Source organism: Ranitomeya imitator, chromosome 3, assembly GCF_032444005.1.
Source record: "Ranitomeya imitator isolate aRanImi1 chromosome 3, aRanImi1.pri, whole genome shotgun sequence".
NCBI lineage: Eukaryota > Metazoa > Chordata > Amphibia > Anura > Dendrobatidae > Ranitomeya > Ranitomeya imitator.
Genome location: NC_091284.1, coordinates 802,975,760 through 803,000,799, shown reverse-complemented (window position 1 = coordinate 803,000,799; position 25,040 = coordinate 802,975,760). Strand labels below are relative to the sequence as shown.

The following is a 25,040-nucleotide window of genomic DNA, read 5'->3' as shown; positions in this document are numbered from 1 at the left end:
GATCTATCCTCAAACAAGTGGGAGCTCCTAGCAATAGAAAGGGCGCTAGAGAGATTACTTCCACACTTGGCAGGGCATCATGTGAGAGTCCTATCGGACAACCGAACAGCGGTCGCATACGTGAACCACCAGGGAGGCACCCGCTCTCAGGCACTGATGCACATAACCACAAGACTCATGTCTCTAGCCGAAAGGCACTTCCTGTCATTATCGGCCCTGCATATCCGAGGTGTAGACAACATAAAGGCAGACTTTTTAAGCAGGAACCACTTGAGGCAAGGGGAATAGTTCCTAAAAAAGTCCGTTTTTCAACGGATAGTGCACATGTGGGGAAAACCCAGGGTGGACCTCTTTGCCTCAAAATTCAACAAGAAAGTCCAAAAGTTCTGCTCCCTGAACCCTGCAGACAGGCCGTTGGCAGTAGATGCCTTCAGCGTAGAATGAACGTCAGGACTCCTGTATGCCTTCCCACCGATATGTCTAATCCCAGCAGTTCTGAGGAAGATCAGGGAAGACAAGGACAGAGTGATTGTGATAGCTCCCTTCTGGCCGAAAAGACCATGGTTTTACTGGCTGAGAGTGATGTCAGTGACGGACCCATGTGTTCTCCCAGAAGACCAGGACCTTCTAACTCAGGGTCCCTTCAACCACCGGGCTTCATTTGACAGCCTGGCATTTGAGCGGTCGGTACTAGAGAAAGAAGGGTTCTCAGCTGGGTTAATATCCACCTTGCTCAGCAGCAGAAAACCCGTAATGACCAAGATCTATGGGAGGATATGGAAGAAATTCCTGTCCAGCTCAGGGCCAATACGGGAAGGGGAGGTCCCGATAGTGGCAATACTGGAGCTCCTGCAGAAGGGCTTAGATCTGGGGTTAGCTGTTAGTACCCTCAAAGTACACATTTCAGCCTTAGCAGCCCTATTCAACTGTCACCTGGCAAATAATAGGTGGGTGGTGAGGTTTATCCGAGCCTGTAGTAGAGCTGACTCTGTTCCATCTCCTATTCCTCCACCATGGGATCTAAATCTAGTGTTAACAGCTCTGACAGAAAGCCCCTTTGAGCCGTTAAATACAGCTTCAGATAAAATACTAACATTAAAAACAGCTTTGTTAGTGGCACTTACATCGGCCCGTAGGGTGGGGGATTTACACGCGTTGTCAGCTGACCCCCCTTACACACAAATTTTGGATGATAGGGTTGTATTAAAATTAGATCCGGCATATCTCCCCAAAGTGGTATCGAGATTTCATAGAGCTTAGGATATAACCCTACCCTCTTTCTGTTCCAATCCTAGTAACTAAAAAGAGGAGACACTCCATTGCTTAGACGTCAGGAGATGTATCCTGCAGTATCTAGAGAGTACAAAATCCTGGAGGAAACAGAGGGCTTTATTTGTTTCGTTCCAGGGGTCAAGGGCGGGCCTTAAAGCCTCATAACAGACTATAGCTAGATGGGTGAGAGGCCATTATTCTAGCGTATAGTAGTGCAGGCAGGGTTGTTCCACAGGGTCTGAAAGCCCACTCCACGAGGGCCATGGCGACGTCGTGGGCGGAGAGAGCTGATGCTACCATCGACCAAATCTGTAAGGCGGCCACTTGGTCCTCTCCGTCTACATTTTTTAAACATTATAGGCTAGACCTATCTGCTACCTCTGATCTCACATTTGGGAGAAGAGTGTTAGAAGCAGTGATCCCTCCCTAAAGAGAATACAAATCTCTAACTCTCTCGTGGTGCCGTCATGTATGATGGAAAAACACGGGTATTACATACCTGGTAATGTGTTTTTTCATGAGACATGACGGCACCCTTATATTCCCACCCTTTTGATCACGTCATTAGTTGGGTGCATTATTAGCATTATTTTTATTATACACTCCCTGGGGTATCGGTGAATAGAACCGTATAGGATGTATTATTTATGTGTACACTAACCAGCGGAGTCCCTCTTGTACTCTGTAAAACAACTGATGTGGAGAGAGGAGCCGCCCCTTTTATCTTGAAGGTTTCCTGTCCTTGATGGGCGGATCCCCTCTCTCGTGGTGCCATCATGTCTCATGAAAAAACACATTACCAGGTATGTAATACCCTTGTATTTAGTGGCTAGCTGAACTGATTACTTACTGATCACATAACAAAAGAGACACCAGACACCACCCCCCTGGAATAATGAGGGAAGAAAACAAATAGCTTTTCAGGTTTGCTTTGAATAGTCAGAGAAACAGAACAAGGAAAAAAAACTGTTTTCTTTTACAATATACAATCTTGAGAACTGAATTTATTTATTTTTAGAGGAAAAGCAGGGAAATATCAGAAAAAAAATTGCACAGAACTGTACTGAAAGCCAATGCGTATGGTTTGTACTGAAAGCATGTGTAAATCTGCACCTAATGCAACTGTTTACTTCATAAACAATAGTAGATGCAGTAAGTAGTCTCAAAAGAAATTATAACTCATTTGTCATTTGTTTTACTCAAAAAATGGCTGAAATTAGCATAAAATGCTATTCGGTCATTTTTGAACGGAAAAGTAAAAGTGTAAAAAAAAAACGTGGCGCAAAAACTAAACCAAAAAAAAAGGTACCCTTAGAAAGAACCCCTCTAATTCCCTCTTTGACCACTTACAATCTGGCTTCCGATCACACCATTCCACTGAAACTGCCCTAACGAAGGTCACCAATGACCTCTTTACCGCCAAGAGCAAGCGACACTACTCTGTCCTCCTCGACCTGTCGGCTGCCTTTGACACAGTGGACCATTCCCTATTACAGATCCTCTCATCCATTGGCATCACAGACTTGGCTCTATCCTGGATCTCATCATACCTAACAGACCGAACATTCAGCGTCTCCCACTCACACACCACCTCCTCACCTCGTCCCCCATCTGTCGGCATCCCACAAGATTCAGTCCTAGGGCCCCTGCTCTTCTCCATTTACACCTTTGGCCTGGGACAGCTCATAGAATCTCATGGCTTTCAGTATCATCTCTATGCTGATGACACACAGATCTACATCTCTGGACCAGATATCACCTCCCTACTAACCAGAATCCCTCAATGTCTGTCCACTATTTCATCCTTCTCCGCTAGATTTCTGAAACTTAACATGGACAAAACAGAATTCATCATCTTTCCCCCATCTCACGCGACCCCCCCCCCTCCCCCCAATGAACCTATCCATTACAGTAAATGGCTGCTCACTCTCCCCAGTCCCACAAGCTCACTGCCTCGGGGGAATCCTTGACACTGATCTCTCCTTCAAACCACATATCCAAGCCCTTTCCACTTCCTGCCGACTTCAACTCAAAAATATTTCTCAAATCCGTTCATTCCTCAACCAAGAATCTGCAAAAACCCTAGTCCATGCCCTCATCATCTCTCGCCTTGACTACTGCAACCTCCTGCTCTGTGGCCTCCCCTCTAACACTCTGGCACCCCTTCAATCTATTCTAAACTCTGCTGCCCGACTAATCCACCTGTCCCCCCGCTATTCCCTGGCCTCTGCCCTCTGTCAATCCCTTCACTTGCTCCCCATTGCCCAGAGACTCCAGTACAAAACCCTAACCATGACGTACAAAGCTATCCACAACCTGTCTCCTCCATACATCTGTGACCTCGTCTCCCGGTACTTACCTACACGCAACCTCCGATCCTCACAAGACCTCCTTCTCTATTCCCCTCTTATCTCCTCTTCCCACAATCGTATACAAAGATTTCTCTCGTGTATCACCCCTACTCTGGAACCCTCTACCACAACACATCAGACTGTCGCCTACCATCGAAACCTTCAAAAAGAGCCTGAAGACCTACCTCTTCCGACAAGCCTACAACCTGCAGTAACCACCGATCGACCAAACCGCTGCATGACCAGCTCTATCCTCGCCTACTGTATTCTCACCCATCCCTTGTAGATTGTGAGCCTTCGCGGGCAGGGTCCTCTCTCCTCCTGTACCAGTTATGACTTGTATTTTTTAACCTCTTTCTGCCAATGGACGTACTATTCCATCCATGTGGGGTGGGCCCTACTTCCCAAGGACGGAATAGTACGTCCAGGGCGATCGGCCGCGCTCACGGGGGGAGCGTGGCCGATCGCGGCCGGGTGTCAGCTGCCTATCGCAGCTGACATCCGGCACTATGTGCCAGGAGCGGTCATGGCCCGCGCCCAGCACATTAACCCCCTGCACACTGCGATCAAACATGATCGCGGTGTGCCGGCGGTGCAGGGAAGCATCGCGCAGGGAGGGGGCTCCCTGCGTGCTTCCCTGAGACCCCCGCAGCAACGCGATGTAATCGCGTTGCTGCGAGGGTCTCCCTACCTCCCTCCCTACTCCAGGCCCGGATCCAAAATGGCCACGGCATCCGGGTCCTGCAGGGAGGGAGGTGGCTTACCAAGTGCCTGCTCAGAGCAGGCGCTTGGTAAGCCTGCAGCGCTCTGAGACAGATCGGTGATCTGACAATGCTGTGCAAACTGTCAGATCACCGATCTGTGATGTCCCCCCCTGGGACAAAGTAAAAAAGTTAAAAAAAAATTCCAAATGTGTAAAAAAAAAAAAAAAAATCCTAAATAATGGGAAAAAAAATATATTACTCCAATAAATACATTTCTTCATCTAAATAAAAAAAAAACAATAAAAGTACACATATTTAGTATCAACGCGTCCGTAACGACCCGATTTATAAAACTGGCCCACTAGTTAACCCCTTCAGTAAACACCGTAAGAAAAAAAAAAAAGACTATGCAAAAAACAACGCTTTATTATCATACCGCCGAACAAAAAGTGGAATAACACGCGATCAAAAAGACAAACATAAATAAACATGGTACCGATGAAAGAGTCATCTTGTCCCGCAAAAAACGAGCTGCCATACAGCATCATCAGCAAAAAATTAAAAAAGTTATAGTCCTCAGAATAAAGCGATGCAAAAATAATTATTTTTTCTATAAAATAGTTTTTATCGTATAAAAGCGCCAAAACATAAAAAAAAGATATAAATGAGGTATCGCTGTAATCGTACTGACCCGAAGAATAAAACTGCTTTATCAATTTTACCAAACGCGGAACGGTATAAATGCCTCCCCCAAAAGAAATTCATGAATCGCTGGTTTTTGGTCATTCTGCCTCACAAAAATCAGAATAAAAAGCGATCAAAAAATGTCTCGTGCCCGAAAATATTACCAATAAAAACGTCAACTCGTCCCGCAAAAAACAAGACCTCACATGACTCTGTGGACTCAAATATGGAAAAATTATAGCTCTCAAAATGTGGTAACGCTAAAAATATTTTTTGCAATAAAAAAGCGTCTTTCAGTGTGTGACGGCTGCCAATCATAAAAATCTGCTATAAAATTAAAACAAACCCCCCTTCATCACCCTCTTAGTTAGGGAAAAATTAAAAAATTTAAAAAAATGTATTTATTTCCATTTTCCCATTAGGGTTAGGGTTAAGGTTAGGGCTAGGGTTAGGGCTAGGGTTAGGGCTAGGGTTAGGGCTAGGGTTAGGGCTAGGGTTAGGGTTGGGGATAGGGTTAGGGCTAGGGTTAGGGTTAAGGCTACAGTTAGGGTTGGGGCTAAAGTTAGGGTTAGGGGTTGGATTACATTTACGGTTGGGAATAGGGTTGGGATTAGGGTTAGGGGTGTGTCAGGGTTAGAGGTGTGGTTAGGGTTACCATTGGAATTAGGGTTAGGGGTGTGTTTGGATTAGGGTTTCAGTTATAATTGGGGGGTTTCCACTGTTTAGGCACATCAGGGGCTCTCCAAACGCAACATGGCGTCCGATCTCAATTCCAGCCAATTCTGCGTTGAAAAAAGTTAAACAGTGCTCCTTCCCTTCCGAGCTCTCCCGTGTGCCCAAACAGGAGTTTACCCCAACATATGGGATATCAGCGTACTCAGGACAAATAGGACAACAACTTTTGGGGTCCAATAAAATAAAATGGTGTTGTAAAAATGAGAAATTGCTGGTCAACTTTTAACCTTTAGAACTACCTAACAAAAAAAAATTTTGGTTCCAAAATTGTGCTGATGTAAAGTAGACATGTGGGAAATGTTACTTATTAAGTATGTTGTGTGACATATCTCTGATTTAATTGCATAAAAATTCAAAGTTGGAAAATTGCAAAATTTTCAAAATTTTCGCCAAATTTCCGTTTTTTTCACAAATAAACGCAGGTAATATCAAAGAAATTTTACCACTATCATGAAGTACAATATGTCATGAGAAAACAATGTCAGAATCACTGGGATCCATTGAAGCGTTCCAGAGTTATAACCTCATAAAGGGACAGTGGTCAGAATTGTAAAAATTGGCCCGGTCCATAACGTGCAAACCACCCTTGGGGGTAAAGGGGTTAAGATTATTGTACTTTTTATTATGTATACCCCTCCTCACATGTAAAGCGCCATGGAATAAATGGCGCTATAACAATAAATAATAATAATAATAATAAAAATTAGGAAAATTGAAGTAACCACAAGTTCCAGAACGCATAATTATATATTTTTTTTTAAATATCAAAGTTCGAAAACGGTCATTTTTGACCTAACAGAACAGCAGGGTTTTAAGGGAACGTGAATCTCACTGGATATACACTTCACAAACTCTTACACCAAAAGGCCTAAAATCGGGAACTTGACCTAGTTTTCTGAAAGCGTACCTTAGCCACCGGGTCTCCTGCTGTATTCGAACTACATACTCTATAGTTTGTTTGAATGCATATTTCTATGATTATGCTATATATTTTTTCAATATACTATTGTTGGCGGTTTAGTGTTTAACAGACTGACCTGTTGGTTTCTTGTGCACTAACTTTTTCCACTGCTTTCAGGCTGTTACACCCGACTGGGGTAAGTACCCAGAAAATCAAAAATAAAAATTCCCATTTTTTTTCATTTTATTTATATTTTCTTCATTAATTTATTTTTTTCATTTTTGCCATTTTATTTTTTTTACACTTTTCATTTTTTTCACTTGTTCTCTTTTTTCATTTTATTTTTATCTTCATTTTTTCCATTTCTCCTTTTTTCATTTTAGTTTTATTTGTATTCTTATTTTTGACTCCCACTTTTCATCTTATTTTTATTTAGTACTTATTTTCTTATCGTTTTTAATTTTTTACTTCTATTTTTCACTTTTCCATTTTTCATTTTACATTTACTTTCATTTTTTCTAGGTTTTTTCTATGTTCACTGTTTTTCATTTAATTTATTTTATTTTTATTTTTTTATCCCATTCATCATCCTTATTATTATTACCTTTCATCACATGTTCATCATTCATTAATCTAGTAGTCCCCTTCCCCCTTCTTTTTCAATCATTTTTCACTATATTTTTTTTATTTCCTTTTTCCTTCTTTCAATCTCTATTGTTCATATCACCTTTTCACCTTATTTCTTGCGTTCATCTGGCTCCTATCCTTTCTTTTATCTACCATCATACTTCACTCTCATCTCCCCCTCTATTTTGCAAGTTACACTCCCAGCACTTCTTTTCAGAGTGCTTTGCACACGCATACACAGTTCCTCCTGCGGATGCTCGCCTCTCCCAGCGCCTCTTTGCCTTTGGCTTGCTCTGCGCACGCGCACACTCCAGCCATTCTCCTTGCAATTGCGCAGGCGCCCGCCTGGTTGAGCGTTCCAAACCTCTCCCTCAGGCTATCCACTGCGCATGCACCATCTCCGCGCGATTTCTCTGCATTTCCTGCCCCGGCACTAGAACTTCCCGCTGACCACCAATGCCAGCGCACATCACCACAGGGATCTTAACGCCCGGGCCCGCAGGTACAGCGCTTGCCCTCCACTTGGATTCTTATTACTACACTTCTGGACCATATTTCTCATTACTGGAAACGAAACCTCCGCTTGTGACCGTGACGTCATGAAGGTCATCCTGAGGAAAGGTCCTGAATTAGTGATGGGCAGTCAGGCTCTTTTTGGTGATCCGGATCATGAACCGGCTCTTTTTCAAAATAATAATCAGTTTTCCACAGTTCTCGCTCCAGGTCTTTGCCTGTAGAGTGACAGCCTCACTATACACCTGTATAAGTCTAGTGCAGACTGTTTTTTAGCATTGCTATTTCCCCAGATTGTTCGCTCTTGTGAACAGGTCCCTGCTACTCGGTTGTACTCTTATGTATTACGGTACTTTCTAATATGCGGCTTGTTTTTGTACCTGTCCTTTCTGAATTAGTAAGTGCTGTGATGTACTGGCGCTGTATGAGATTATAATTCATAAAAATAAAGGCATGTTACAAGCACTGGTGAATGTGAAAGAAAATAAAAATTAGGCTCCGAGCCTGCGCAGCATGAAATTCGCAGTCATCCTGATTCGGAGGAGTCTACATTGACAATTATATGTTTTTTGGACGCGCTGCCACGTACCAGGATGTCTGCAGATTTTTTAACACCCAAAATTCGCAACAAGCTGCGTTTTGGGAGCACATGAGAAATCCTGATGCAAACGCAGGTCCATGCGTCCCTATGTTAAGTATAGAGATGCAATCTGGATCAGGATTGCTCCACATCACAACACACCGTACCAAAGCGCTAGTGTGAAAGCAGAGCCACTCGTGCAGCCCCTAACCAGGTGCCCCCATGTTATATACAGGCCCCCAATCCATGTTATTACCATTAGCACACTAACATAGGGCACAGCAGGCAGAGTCTCCATTATGTCTGCATCCTGTTCCCATATAGCAGGGCTCCCCAACTTGTAGCTCGGGAGCCACATGTGGCTCGCAGTCCCAGGAATTGTGGCTCGCGACTGTCTGCCAGCTTGGTGCATTAGCTCCAGGTTTAGCAAACAGGTATGAAGAGCACATCTCAAAATGGTTGTTTTTTTTTTTTCAACAATAAGTTTTTATTGAAACATTTTCAATTTTACAACTGATGCAATAACTAAGGTATCATTACAAACTGTAAATACAACATGTGCATAAAAAGCGTGTAAACAAGTAGCACGCAGTTCTTTGATCAAACAACTACAAGGGGTAGGGGGGAGATGGAGTAAGGCACAAAAGGGGGAAAGAGGAAAAAGGAAGGGGGGGGGGCCGAGGATGAAATTGCGTTGTGTACGGTAGTTGTGAAGAGTTATTCTGAATCAGACAGTTCAGGGTTAGTTAGGTAAAGTGCAGGTACCGCAAAGGGAGTGTGGTTGGTGTATTCCGCCCAGGGAAGCCATAGGACTTGTTTTCACTTGCGAGGAACATGTCCGTGTCTCGCATGTGGAAACGAAGCTCTGGCGCCGGCACTGTGGAGCAGAGCGTGCGGCCGCAGAGCAACACATGGAGCCGCACGCTCCGCTCCGGTGTGCCGGCACCAGAGCTTCGTTTCCACATGCGAGACACGGACGTGTTCCTCGCAAGTGAAAACAAGCCCATACTCTTTCAAATTTACCAACTTTGTCCATGAGAATAGCCGACAGTTTCTCCTTAATCATATACCAGGAGAGGCGAGACTTGACTGCGGAGAAATCTATAGCTGTTTTTTTCCAGGCCAAAGCTATTGTTTGCTTGGTTGCTAGAAATATAAATGATATAAGAGCCTGGGTGTGTTTGGGAATGTTGGGGATGCGTTTGTTGAGCAGGGCCTCCCAAGGGTTCTTTCTGAGGTTTATATTTGTGAAACTAACTATAAAAGTGTTAACGCGTTGGTACCTGACCCCAGCGAGAGCAGCTAAGGCAGTGGCCAACTATCCCCCAAACTGCTTCAGATGATGCAACTCTACTGGAGACATGTTCCATATCTGGTGGCTATGCCCGACTATTAGGAGACTGTGGATTAGAGTTTACCATTTAGTTTTTTCAGTCAAAATGGTTAATTTTTGAGTAGCCCAGCACAGAAGAGCAGATCTGGATGCACATATACTGGGGTTTAGAGATGTTTTAGGTATCGTACGCTGGAGGATGATACTACCTGTTAGAGGAGGTTCTTGAAGCTGGATACAACAGAGTGTTGGGAGTCCTTGATGGGATAATACTGAATTGGGGCTTTGTGGGAACCCCTGGATCTCAGTGTACTGCTTTGGAGTGATTTCTGTGGAAAAGCTTTGGTTATCATTATACCCGTAATGGTGGCTTTGGTTGACATGACTTTGAGGGGGACATAAGCAGGATGTTGCTTGCGAACCTCTCTCAGTGCTGAATGTGAATCTCAAGGTCAAAAAGGTTGGGGACCGCTGCCATACAGTGTCATCACTTTCCCATAAAGCACATCCCCTGCTTCCGAGCATGCTCAGTCCCGCATAACGGATCCGTGCTCCATAGAGCTCCATGGTAATTCCAGACATGTAGCCACAGGTCCGTGCGGGTCCCTGTGCCTGCGTGTTTTTCAGATGACACAAAGCTGCAACAAGTTGCGTTTTTCTGCGTCTGGTAAAATTATGCGGACACACGGATCTGTGGGAAAATGGTGACAACTGGATGCACACGCAAGTCCCATCCGTCACCATTGAAAGTCAATGGAGACGAAAACGGATCAGTGTGCTGCCATCGTCACACGCAATGCGAAATATGCAAGTGTGAAACCAGCGTAACTCTATATGATTGGAGCTGTGCTAGATCTCACCACAGGTTTTGCCTAAAATCACTTTATATTACCCTCAGCAGCAACAACCGACATCATCCATCCTCCTCCCTGTATGTTCCTGTCCTGAATCCTCCTCAGTCCTGACTAATACTATGCTACCAAACAATCTGCTGAGTCCCTCCTCCTATACATGCATATATGTATATGCCATGGATGAGGCCACTATGCTGTCGCTCCTCCTATACATATACACAGTATATAATGCCATGGATGAGGCCAGTAAAGTATATCTTTATTTGGGACTAACTCAGATCCTGACTCCAGCACTGAAGGATGGTGTAACACTAATGCTTGCAGTCTGAGGCCACTTAAGGGTTAACAATAGGAAGCACTTTTTTTCTTTTCTCATCCACCCTGTCCTGTGCTTGTCTGCACCATTTCTCCAGTACTCACAGGCATTTACTAACAGTCCACAGTTACCTCTCTCCTCACTGCTCCTCCCACATGAGTCACAGTCAGGGTTCACTGAATCTGATAATCTCCAGGCACCAGCCAAGAAAGAAAAACAAAAGACTCACAAAGGCTCACTCACACTGCAGAGCCCACTCCCTTCATTCACAGCAGGGAGCCGGCTCTTTGTGTTGGCTCATTCATTCAATCATTCATTCAAGGACACATCAATTCAATTCAATTTAAATGAGCTTTATTGGCAGGACTAAGTACAGGTTAGCATTGCCAAAGCATATGGTAAAAATACAGGGGTGGGGGGGGGGGGAGGCATATAGAGGTCCAGGATATATAAGCCTCCTTTTAGAGGATAGGGGACACACCACTATCCTGAATAGTTGGTGCAGCTGTGTCTGTGACTGGTCACCGGCGGACACTGTGCAGCCTCCTCTCAGGCACCAGAGAGAACGTGAACAGCAGATGATGGACGCCCTCACAGAGGCCCTTGCCGGGAGCTTCGCTGTTTCTTCCCACCTCAATAGTACTTCAGCTCCTCATCCAAGATTAGCGCAGTATAAAGGCAAATCCAGCTCTCTGGAGCAGAGCGAGCGCAGGAGGAAACTGCTGGAACTACAGAAACTAAAGCGCTTGGACTATATCAACCATGCTCGCCGGCTCGCATCTGGGGATTGGACAGACCAAGATGAAGAGAAGGATGAGGATGGGAAACAAACAGAAGACGAAGACGCAGAGGACATGGATGTGGAGCCTTGCAAAAAGAAACCCAGACTTTATTCTAACCAGATTATGTTTTCTGAGTGGCTAACAGAAATTCCTCCAGATCTGGCTGATCTTTATATTCTTGTAGTCTGCCCCACTGGAAAGCGTTCTTTAGTTGTGGCTTCACGGGGTTTTACTGCAGCTTACACTAGTGGGTACTGCATGAACAGGTTTCCATCATTAATACCAGGTGGAAATCGGCCTAACAGTGCTACTGGTGAAGACTACACTATTCTAGACTGCATATATAACGAGGAGTCTCGCACATATTACATGTTAGATGTCATGTGTTGGAGGGGAGACTCGGTGTACGACTGCCAGACTGACTTTCGCTTTTCCTGGCTCCAATCAAAGCTGCAGGAAGAAGATGGGTTGTGTAATATTTCCAAGATCAACCCTTTCAAGTTCGTTGGTCTGCCGAATTTCCCCTGTTCATTGGATTCCATTCAGAGCGTCCTCACACAGTCCTATCCCTACAAGGTAGACGGCCTGTTATTTTACCACAAGCACATGCACTATATTCCAGCTAGTACTCCGCTGGTTGGGTGGCTCCATCCATACATGGCACCAGAAATTCTAGGATTTCCTGCCCCACCAGGACCCCTTACAGAAAAGCCAGCATATGCACAAGAGCAAATGCGACAGATTCTTGAACACAAGAAGGATGGGAAAGGAGCAGCGGAGGGTGGACGTTATGGACTGGAACATCAGTCAACGATCCCTCCATCCTAAGAAAAGACTGCTGGCACACGCTCTCCTGGACGGTGCGGACATTCATTGCTGCTGTTCATATAACACCACCTGTGCTTTGACCTTAATATTGTTCTGGACCTGATGTGGAGTTAATGTACAGCGGTGCACTATTTATAAACCTGCAGAATACAGTTTATAGTTTTGTTAAAAATACATTTTCATATTTCTCATTACTATGTATGCATTCCTCTAGCTCCGTCTCGCCAGAGACGGACTACACCTCAACAAACCTGGGAAACACACATTCGCCAGAAGACTCGCTACACTCATCAGGAGGGCGTTAAACTAGAAGAAGAGGGGACGGGAAGAAAAACATTAGACTCGAACAAAGACGACCCAGGAAAACATACTCAGAAGGGAGGTAAGAACATTTCTAAAACAATCCACAGTGAGGAGATTGGAACAAAACAAAATCCTCTAAACTGCATGCTCGCAAACGCCAGAAGCCTGACAAACAAGATGGAAGAACTAGAAGCAGAAATATCTACAGGTAACTTTGACATAGTGGGAATAACCGAGACATGGTTAGATGAAAGCTATGACTGGGCAGTTAACTTACAGGGTTACAGTCTGTTTAGAAAGGATCGTAAAAATCGGAGAGGAGGAGGGGTTTGTCTCTATGTAAAGTCTTGTCTAAAGTCCACTTTAAGGGAGGATATTAGCGAAGGGAATGAGGATGTCGAGTCCATATGGGTTGAAATTCATGGAGGGAAAAATGGTAACAAAATTCTCATTGGGGTCTGTTACAAACCCCCAAATATAACAGAAACCATGGAAAGTCTACTTCTAAAGCAGATAGATGAAGCTGCAACCCATAATGAGGTCCTGGTTATGGGGGACTTTAACTACCCAGATATTAACTGGGAAACAGAAACCTGTGAAACCCATAAAGGCAACAGGTTTCTGCTAATAACCAAGAAAAATTATCTTTCACAATTGGTGCAGAATCCAACCAGAGGAGCAGCACTTTTAGACCTAATACTATCTAATAGACCTGACAGAATAACAAATCTGCAGGTGGTTGGGCATTTAGGAAATAGCGACCACAATATTGTGCAGTTTCACCTGTCTTTCACTAGGGGGACTTGTCAGGGAGTCACAAAAACATTGAACTTTAGGAAGGCAAAGTTTGAACAGCTTAGAGATGCCCTTAATCTGGTAGACTGGGACAATATCCTCAGAAATGAGAATACAGATAATAAATGGGAAATGTTTAAGAACATCCTAAATAGGCAGTGTAAGCGGTTTATACCTTGTGGGAATAAAAGGACTAGAAATAGGAAAAACCCAATGTGGCTAAACAAAGAAGTAAGACAGGCAATTAACAGTAAAAAGAAAGCATTTGCACTACTAAAGCAGGATGGCACCACTGAAGCTCTAAAAAACTATAGGGAGAAAAATACTTTATCTAAAAAACTAATTAAAGCTGCCAAAAAGGAAACAGAGAAGCACATTGCTAAGGAGAGTAAAACTAATCCCAAACTGTTCTTCAACTATATCAATAGTAAAAGAATAAAAACTGAAAATGTAGGCCCCTTAAAAAATAGTGAGGAAAGAATGGTTGTAGATGACGAGGAAAAAGCTAACATATTAAACACCTTCTTCTCCACGGTATTCACGGTGGAAAATGAAATGCTAGGTGAAATCCCAAGAAACAATGAAAACCCTATATTAAGGGTCACCAATCTAACCCAAGAAGAGGTGCGAAACCGGCTAAATAAGATTAAAATAGATAAATCTCCGGGTCCGGATGGCATACACCCACGAGTACTAAGAGAACTAAGTAATGTAATAGATAAACCATTATTTCTTATTTTTAGTGACTCTATAGCGACAGGGTCTGTTCCGCAGGACTGGCGCATAGCAAATGTGGTGCCAATATTCAAAAAGGGCTCTAAAAGTGAACCTGGAAATTATAGGCCAGTAAGTCTAACCTCTATTGTTGGTAAAATATTTGAAGGGTTTCTGAGGGATGTTATTCTGGATTATCTCAATGAGAATAACTGTTTAACTCCATATCAGCATGGGTTTATGAGAAATCGCTCCTGTCAAACCAATCTAATCAGTTTTTATGAAGAGGTAAGCTATAGGCTGGACCACGGTGAGTCATTGGACGTGGTATATCTCGATTTTTCCAAAGCGTTTGATACCGTGCCGCACAAGAGGTTGGTACACAAAATGAGAATGCTTGGTCTGGGGGAAAATGTGTGTAAATGGGTTAGTAACTGGCTTAGTGATAGAAAGCAGAGGGTGGTTATAAATGGTATAGTCTCTAACTGGGTCGCTGTGACCAGTGGGGTACCGCAGGGGTCAGTATTGGGACCTGTTCTCTTCAACATATTCATTAATGATCTGGTAGAAGGTTTACACAGTAAAATATCGATATTTGCAGATGATACAAAACTATGTAAAGCAGTTAATACAAGAGAAGATAGTATTCTGCTACAGATGGATCTGGATAAGTTGGAAACTTGGGCTGAAAGGTGGCAGATGAGGTTTAACAATGATAAATGTAAGGTTATACACATGGGAAGAGGGAATCAATATCACCATTACACACTGAACGGGAAACCACTGGGTAAATCTGACAGGGAGAAGGACTTGGGGATCCTAGTTAATGATAAACTTACCTGGAGCAGCCAGTGCCAGGCAGCAGCTGCCAAGGCAAACAGGATCATGGGGTGCATTAAAAGAGGTCTGGATACACATGATGAGAGCATTATACTGCCTCTGTACAAATCCCTAGTTAGACCGCACATGGAGTACTGTGTCCAGTTTTGGGCACCAGTGCTCAGGAAGGATATAATGGAACTAGAGAGAGTACAAAGGAGGGCAACAAAACTAATAAAGGGGATGGGAGAACTACAATACCCAGATAGATTAGCGAAATTAGGATTATTTAGTCTAGAAAAAAGACGACTGAGGGGCGATCTAATAACCATGTATAAGTATATAAGGGGACAATACAAATATCTCGCTGAGGATCTGTTTATACCAAGGAAGGTGACGGGCACAAGGGGGCATTCTTTGCGTCTGGAGGAGAGAAGGTTTTTCCACCAACATAGAAGAGGATTCTTTACTGTTAGGGCAGTGAGAATCTGGAATTGCTTGCCTGAGGAGGTGGTGATGGCGAACTCAGTCGAGGGGTTCAAGAGAGGCCTGGATGTCTTCCTGGAGCAGAACAATATTGTATCATACAATTATTAGGTTCTGTAGAAGGACGTAGATCTGGGGATTTATTATGATGGAATATAGGCTGAACTGGATGGACAAATGTCTTTTTTCGGCCTTACTAACTATGTTACTATGTTACTATGTATGGGTATGGTGAGATTGCGGTCCCATTCCATGTGTTACCAGTAGGTACATTTTTTTTTTCCTCATTCCCTTTTGTTCTTTCCTTCCCCTCTTTTTTCTTTATTCCGCATCTCTTTTCCTTCCACAGCTCCACAGCTCACGCCACATCATGCTTATATCTGCTTATGTCTGCATCATTGATTGCAACCTACGTTCACCCTTATATGGGCATTGTGTGTATATATTGTATATATTATACATGTATTTTATGTCACTATTTAGTTCCACATGCATTTTTCTATTGGTATCGGATCTCTTTCTATTTGATATCGGAACTTATTCTATCCGATTGGCATGTTTGTATATCGCTTTTGTATACAGTTCTGGCATATTACTTTTTACTTCAACATCCAATGTACTGTATCTTTATTGTTTTTCCAGTGAGGTTTGATAAAGGCCCATTATGGGGTCGAAACGTTACCTCAACACCCTTATGATACTGTTTTGAATACAATAAAATATCACTCAATTTTTGCATTTGAAAACCTAATACCTTGAGTGTGGCTGTTTTTTTATAAGTCTATGATTTAACTGGATCTTATCCGGGTTCAGACTGCACCTATCCGTCAAAAAAAAAAAATCATCCCCTGTTTGAAGACTTCCATTGATGGAGAACTCACCAGTCACCACCTCTCGTGGCCGCCTGTTCCACTCATTGATCACCCTGTCAGAAGTTTTTTTCTAATATCTAATCGGTATCTCCTCCCATTCAGTTTCATCTCATTGCTTCTAGTCTTTCCTAGTCCGCTACTCCCTCTTTTCCTCCTCATTCCCATCCTCCGCCCATCCACATGGGTGAGGCAGGACAAAAGGTTGTGTGGCTTCCAGCCTCTGTTGCGCTAGCCACCAGCTCCTGCAAGACACAAGAAGAAGAATGCACATATGTATAAGGAACACCCAAACAAGTTAAACACTCAATTTATTATAGAAAAAGTCATAACACTAAGGACACAACAATTTGAAAACATTTAAAACAATTCTGAAAATCCAAAAGCCCATGCCCAATAATATGGATCATGGACACCCCATAACTACCTAAACATGCTCAATGCTGTAAACATGGTCTCAGCAATAAATGTCAAATACAAGAAAATATATAAATAAGACCGTCCCCCATCTATTCACAGTACCATATAAAATATGTGGTGGAAAAAAATTTTTTTAGAAAATTTTAGCAAAAGTTTTTTTTATCCAATATACGCCTGTACAGAAATCAACGTACATGGACACAAATATATGTCAACTGATTTTCAGCACCAGCTAGCAGCTCCTGTTCATCGTTGTTAGGCCGGCCTCACACTCAGCGTATAAAAATACGGTCCGTTATATACGGCCGTAATACGCAGAAAAGTCCCCAAAATAGTGGTCCGTATGTCATCCGTAGGCAGGGTGTGTCAGCGTATTTTGCACATGGCATCCTCCATATGTAATCCGTATGGCATCCGTACTGCGCGATTTTCTCGCAGGCTTGCAAAACCGACATACGGACATACAATGGATCCATGTGCTCAAAAAAACATAAAAACACAGTTACCAGGCTCGAGTTCATATGAGGACATCCAGCAGAGGGCGCATCACCGCGACTGAAGGTAACTACAGGTCATTAACCTACATTCCATTCATTCCCAGGGGTTTTACAGGCAGGAGCACAGCTGTATTAGCAGAGCTTCTGCTGGTAAAACTAGTTAACCCCTTCAGATGGATTTACATCATTGAACGAGACTGATCATCAGAAGGTATGGGATATTGTTGTTTTTTCATTTTACCTTTTTTACAGAACGAGGGTCTTCAAGTGGATTACCAGTCTAATAAAATTTTACCAAAACCTGTGCATTTTTTTAATTAAAATACTTTTTAATAGTGTGTGTGTTTTTTTTTACCATTTCATACTATTACATTAATAATGGATAGGTGTCATAATTGATGCCTCTTCATTATTAATTTGGCTTAATGTCACCTTACAATAGCAAGGTGACATTAACCCTTCATTACCCCATATCCCACCACTATACACGGGAATGGGAAGAGAGGGGCCAAGTGCCAGAATAGGCGCATCTTCCAGATGTGCCTTTTCTGGGGTGGCTGGGGGCAGATGTTTTTAGCTAGGGAGGGCAATAACCATGGACCCTCTCCATAGCTATTAATATCTGCCCTTAGTCACTGGCTTTACCATTCTGGCGGAGAAAATTGCACGGGAGCCCACGCCAATTTTTTCCGCGATTTAACCCTTTAATTTAATAGCTAGAGCGCCCAAATTTTACACATACACACTACTAACATTAGTAGTGTGGAATATGCAAAAAAAAGGGATATGAGATGGTTTACTGTATGTAAACCATGTCTCATATCATGTCGGGTTTCAGAAGGAGAAAGCTTAAAAGCCGGTAATTCAATTGACTGCTTTTCCTATCTAGCACTGTATGAAATATTAATATATATATACATATATGTGTCTCACTGAATACACACACACACACACACACACACACACACACCCCTATACAATGTGTTGACATTTTAGCTATTCTATTCTAAACTGTCGCTAGAACACCGCTGCGTATTTCTCTCAAGTTACACTGTTGGTCCGTGTGTAATCCGTATTTCTTACCCCCATAGACTTTCATTGGCGTATTTTTTGTGCAATACAGTGACAAACGCAGCATGCTGCGTTTTTCTAAGGCCGTAGAACACCGTATAATACGGATCAGTAAAATACGGCTGATAGGAGCTGGGGCATAGAGAATCATTGTACCGTATGCAATCCGTATTTTCAGCACCTCTCTTACGTCTGTAAAACACGCTAGTGTGAGGCCGGCCTTACCAAAGCCACGCTGAGCAGATGAGACGAGACTGGGCTAGCTACAATCTGTCTTCCTCCATCCCCACCTAGTCTGCATGCAAAAATTCTTGTTTCATTGTGAGCAGTGACTGTTTAACCCCTCTCTGACCTTAGACGTACTATACCATCGAGGTGACCTGGGCCTATCTGACCCTCGACGGGATAGTACGTCATAGTGATCGGCCGTGCTCACTGTTATGAACAGGTGATTCAGAACCACAATGGACCTTGTAGTTCAGAGCACACAAGGTGACCTGACAGTTACCAATAACATAGGACGAGCTCTGAGACGTGGGAACTCTGCTGACCGCAATCCCTAATCCTATCAAACCACACTAGAGGTAGCCGTGGAGCGCTCCTGACCAGTCCTAGGCGCCTCGGGCACAGCCTGAGAAACTAGCTAGCCCTAAGATAGAAAAATAAGCCCACCTTGCCTCAGAGAAATTCCCCAAAGGAAAAGGCAGCCCCCCACATATAATGACTGAGTTGAGATGAAAATACAAACACAGAGATGAAATAGATTTTAGCAAAGTGAGGCCCAACTTACTGAACAGACCGAAGATAGGAAAGATAGCTTTGCGGTCAACACAAAACCCTACAAACAACCACGCAGAGGGCGCAAAAAGACCCTCCGTACCGACTAACGGTACGGAGGTGCTCCCCCTGCGTCCCAGAGCTTCCAGCAAGCGAGAAAAACCAATATAGCAAGCTGTACAGAAAATATAGCAAACAAAAATAACACAAGCAAAACTTAGCTTATGCAGGATAGACAGGCCACAGGAACGATCCAGGAGAGAGCAAGACCAATACTGGAACATTGACTGGAGGCCAGGAGCAAAGCACTAGGTGGAGTTAAATAGAGCAGCACCTAACGACTTAACCTCATCACCTGAGGAAGGAAACTCAGAAGCCGCAGTACCACTCACATCCACCAAAGGAAGCTCATAGACAGAACCAGCCGAAGTACCATTCATGACCACAGGAGGGAGCTTGACCACAGAATTCACAACAGCTCACGGGGGGAGCGCGGCCGGGTGTCAGCTGACTATCGCAGTTGACATCCAGCACTATGTGCCAGGAGCGGTCACGGACCGCCCCCGGCACATTAACCCCTGGCACACCACAATCAAATATGATCGCAGTGTTTCGGCGGTATAGCGAAGCATCGCGCAGGGAGGGGGTTCCCCTTGCTCGCTTTCCTGAGACCCCCGGAGCAACGCGATGTGATCGCGTTTCTCCAAGCATCTCTTACCTCCTCCTCCCTGCAGCAGGCCTGGATCCAACATGGCTGTGGCATCCGTGTCCTGCAGGGAGGTGGCCTCACAGCGCCTGCTCAGAGCAGGTACCGGGAAGCCTGGAGCTGTGCACTTCAGATCGCCGATCTGACAGTGCACAGCAAAGTGTCAGATCAGCGATCTTACACTATAACATGATGCCCCCCCTGGGGCAATGTTAGTGTAAAAAAAAAAAATCCAAAAAAAATATATATATTGTTCCTACAAATACATTTCTTTATCTAAATTTAAAAAAACCAAAACAATAAAAGTACACATTTAGTATCACTGCGTCCGTAACGACCCAACCTATAAAACTGTCCCACTAGTTAACCCCTTCAGTGAACACCGTAAAAAAAAAAAAAACGAGGCAAAAAACAACGCTGTATTATCATACCGCCAAACAAAAAGTGGAATAACACGCGATCAAAAAGACGGATATAAATAACCATGGTACCGCTGAAAACGTCATCTTGTCCTGCAAAAAACGAGCCGCCATACAGTGTCAAAGAAAAAAAAAAAGTTATAGTCCTCAGAATAAAGCGATGCAAAAATAATTATTTTTTCTATAAAATAGTTTATTGTATAAAAGCACCAAAACAAACAAAAAAAAAAGATATAAATGAGGTATCGCTGTAATCGTACTGACCCGAAAAAGAAAACTGCTTTATCCATTTTACCAAACGTGGAACGGTATAAACGCCTCCCCCAAGAGAAATTCATGAATAGCTGGTTTTTGGTCATTCTGCCTCATAATCGGAATAAAAAGCGATCAAAAAATGTCACATGCCCGAAAATGTTACCAATAAAAACGTCAACTCGTCCCGCAAAAAACAAGACCTCACATGACTCTGTGGACCAAAATATGGAAAAATTATAGCTCTCAAAATGTGGGAACGCAAAAAATATTTTTTTGCAATAAAAAGCGTCTCAGTGTGACGGCTGCCAATCATAAAAATCCGCTAAAAAACCCGCTATAAAAGTAAATCAAACCCCCCTTCATCACCCCCTTAGTTAGTGAAAAAATAAAAAATGTATTTATTTCCATTTTCCCGTTAGGGTTATTATTATTATTATTTATTGTTATAGCGCCATTTATTCCATGGCGCTTTACATGTGAGGAGGGGTATACATAATAAAAACAAGTACAATAATCTTAAACAATACAAGTCATAACTGGTACAGGAGGAGAGGGGACCCTGCCCGCGAAGGCTCAATCTACAACGGATGGGTGAGGATACAGTAGGTGAGGATAAAGCTGGTCATGCAGCGGTTTGGTCGATCGGTGGTTACTGCAGGTTAAGGCTACAGTTAGGGTTGGGGCTAAAGTTAGGGTTAGGGGTTGGATTACATTTATGGTTGGGAAAAAGGTTGGGATTAGGGTTAGGGGTGTGTCAGGGTTAGGGGTGTGGTTAGGGTTACCATTGGGATTAGGGTTAGGGATGTGTTTGGATTAGGGTTTCAGTTATAATTGGGGGGTTTCCACTGTTTAGGCACATCAGGGGCTCTCCAATCGCGACATGGCGTCCGATCTCAATTCCAGCCAATTCTGCGTTGAAAAAGTAAAACAGTGCTCCCTCCCTTCCGAGCTCTCCCGTGTGCCTAAACAGGGGTTTACCCCAACATATGGGGTATCAGCCTACTCAGGACAAATTGGGCAACAACGTTTGGGGTCCATTTTCTCCTGTTACCCTTGGGAAAATAGAATAATGGGGGCTGAAATATAATTTTTGTGGAAAAAAAAAAGATTTTTTATTTTCACGGCTCTGCGTTATAAACTGTAGTGAAACACTTGGGGGTTCAAATTTCTACCAACACATCTAGATAAGTTCATTAGGGGGTCTAGTTTCTAATATGGGGTCACTTGTGGGGGGTTTCTACTGTTTAGGTACATTAGGGGCTCTGCAAACGCAATATGATGCCTGCAGACCAATCCATCTAAGTCTGCATTCCAAATGACGCTCCTTCCCTTCCGAGCTCTGTCATGCGCTCAAACGGTGGTTCCCCCCCACATATGGGGTATCAGCATACTCAATTGAAATTAGACCCCAAAAGTTGTTGTCCAATTTGTCCTGTTACCCTTGGAAAAATACATAACTGGGGGCTAAAAAATAATTTTTGTTGCAAAAAAAAGAATTTTTATTTTCACAGTTCTGCGTTATAATTTGTAGTGAAACACTTGGGGGTTCAAAGCTCTCAACACATCTAGATGAGTCCCTTAGAGGGTCTACTTTCCAAAATGATGTCACTTGTGGGGGGTTTCAATGTTTAGGCACATCAATGGCTCTCCAGACGCAACATGGTGTCCATCTCAATTCCTGTCAATTTTGCATTGAAAAGTCAAATGGCGTTCCTTCCCTTCCGGGCTTTTCCATGCGCCCAAACAGTGGTTTGCCCCCACATATGGGGTATCAGCGTACTCAGGAGAAAATGGACCCCAAAAGTTGTTGTACAATTTGTCCTGTTACCCTTGGTAAAATAAAGCAAATTGGAGCTGAAGTAATTTTTTTGTGAAAAAAAGTTAAATGTTCATTTTTATTTAAACATTCCAAAAATTCCTGTGAAACACCTGAAGGGTTAATAAACTTCTTGAATGTGGTTTTGAGCACCTTGAGGGGTGCAGTTTTTAGAATGGTGTCACACTTGGTTATTTTCTATCATATAGATCCCTCAAAATGACTTCAAATGAGATGTAGTCCCTAAAAAAATGGTGTTGTAAAAATGAGAAATTGCTGGTCAACTTTTAACCCTTAGAACTCTAACAAAAAAAAAGTTTAGTTGCTGATGTAAAGTAGACATGTGGGAAATGTTACTAAGTATTTTGTGTGACATATCTCTGTGATTTAATTGCATAAAAATTTAAATTTGGAAAATTGCAACATTTTCAAAATTTTTGCCAAATTTCCATTTTCTTTCACAAATAAACACAGGTAATATCAAAGAAATGTTACCTGTTATGATGCGGTAGTTTAGGAGCAACATGGAACGAGCTCTGAAGGAAGTGGTATCTGTACTGACCGCAGTCCCTAAGCTAAACACCACACTAGAAGTAGCCGCGGGATGTACCTGTCACTCCCTAGACATCTCGACACAGCATAAGAGCTAACTACCCCTAAAGATAGAAGCAGGAAAACTATCTTGCCTCAGAGAAAATCCCCAAAGGATAGATTAGCCCCCCACAAATAATGACAGTGAGTGGAGAGGGAAAAGACATACACAGAATGAAACCAGAATGAGCACAGGAGGCCAGTCTAGCTAGATAGATAGGACAGGATGCAATACTGTGCGGTCAGTATAAAAAACTACAAAAATCCACGCAGAGTTTACTAAAAACTCCACACCTGACTAAAGGTGTGGAGGGTAAATCTGCTTCCCAGAGCTTCCAGCAAGACAGAATTAATTCATACTGATAAGCTGGACAAATATAGAAAACACAGAACGGATAAGTCCACAATCTGTGGACAGAAAAGCGCAAGCAAGACCTTAGCTTAGCTGAACTGGTCAGGATAACAGGGAAATCCAAAGAGATGTGAATCCAACCAGAAACCATTTACAAGTGGCACAAGCTGAAGGAAAAGCCAGGCTTAAATAGCCGAGCAGAAACGACGATCAGGTGGAAGCAGCTGAAGACAGCTAACTCCAAAGAGCAGCCATACCACTAGAAACCACAAGAGGGAGCCCAAGAGCAGAACTCACAAAAGTGCCACTCACAACCACCGGAGGGAGCCCAAGAGCGGAATTCACAACAGTTATCACTATCATGAAGTGCAATATGTCACGAGAAAACAGTGTCAGAATCACCGGGATCCATTGAAGCGTTCCAGAGTTATAACCTCATAAAGGGACAGTGGTCAGAATTGTAAAAATTGGCCTGGTCATTAACGTGCAAACCACCCTTGGGGGTAAAGGGGTTAAGTAAGCACAAAAGTGTGATCATTGCGCTGACTATGGCATCATTGCCGCCCACCATCTTTGTCGCATCCTCGAAAGTCTTGGAGAACCAAACAAATGTTGATCAATGCCCACTCTTCAGTTATGTGCAGAGGCTGATCAGAGTACCATTGGGTGTGTTGGAGCTGGTACTCAACCACTGGCCTCTTCTGGTCACGAAGCCTTCACAGTGTGTGCTACCTTATGATTGGCAAACATGCTGATGTTCGCCAAACATATCCAAATCCCATTGATTTCATAAGGAGGCAAAACCAAAACGCATAGACAACACCTTAAGTGGGGCCCAAAAGCTGCCAAAACAGCTCATTTTAGAGGCAGACACCAGGAAAAATGGCAACAGTTGACCCAGAGTACAAATAGTATAATTATGCAGCATGAATGCATGGGACAGGGCTTAGACCAGCATTTGTAGCTTAACCCCTTAACTACTGCCGATACGCCTTTTAACGGCGGTAGTTAAGGGTACTTAAAGTGTATAGCACCCCCCAGAGTCAGATTTTCTCTGTGGTCTCAGTTGCTAGGGGTAGTAGAGAACCCTAAGAACATGATCGGGGTCGGTTTTTACCGAACCCTGTTTTGCGATCACTGATAATTAATAGTTTACCTGCGACCGCAAAAAAATAAAGCGATGTGTGTCATTCTCTGTCCTGATGTGATCGCACATCAGAGGACAGAGAAATAGGGGGATCGGGGACCCCGTCATACTTACCGGTGTCCCTGGGTCCTCCTATGTCCCCTCCTGGCCGCCGGCTTCTTCCTCCGGTAAGAAAATGGCAGGCGCATGCGCCCACCATGATCTGCCAGCAGAGGAAAATTCTTCCTCTTGTTTGAATTTGGTCACTGTGATAGACATTGTCACTGTAATCAAAATAAGAAAAAAAATAGTAAATAAACCTAGAATTGGGAAGAACTAAATCAGAGAGACAGACACGTGTTGTCTTTCCAAAATAATAACGTATCTGCCTTTATTTTCAGTGAGCCCATCTTTTATACCCCAAAATGGGAAAAACAACGTTACATAATAAGTTGGCACAGATGAATGTCTTACACAATGAGTTGTCAAAAACATCCTGGGATACAAGATAGATTAGGCGAAAGAATGCGGGGAGTCGTTGCAC

At 43.3% G+C, this 25,040-nt stretch overlaps 1 pseudogene; it reads left to right on the top strand.

The window, feature by feature from the left end:
• Window positions 1-11,387: 11,387 nt before the first annotated feature.
• Window positions 11,388-12,480, top strand: LOC138671786 (snurportin-1 pseudogene; annotated as a pseudogene).
• The last annotated feature ends 12,560 nt before the right edge of the window (window positions 12,481-25,040 follow it).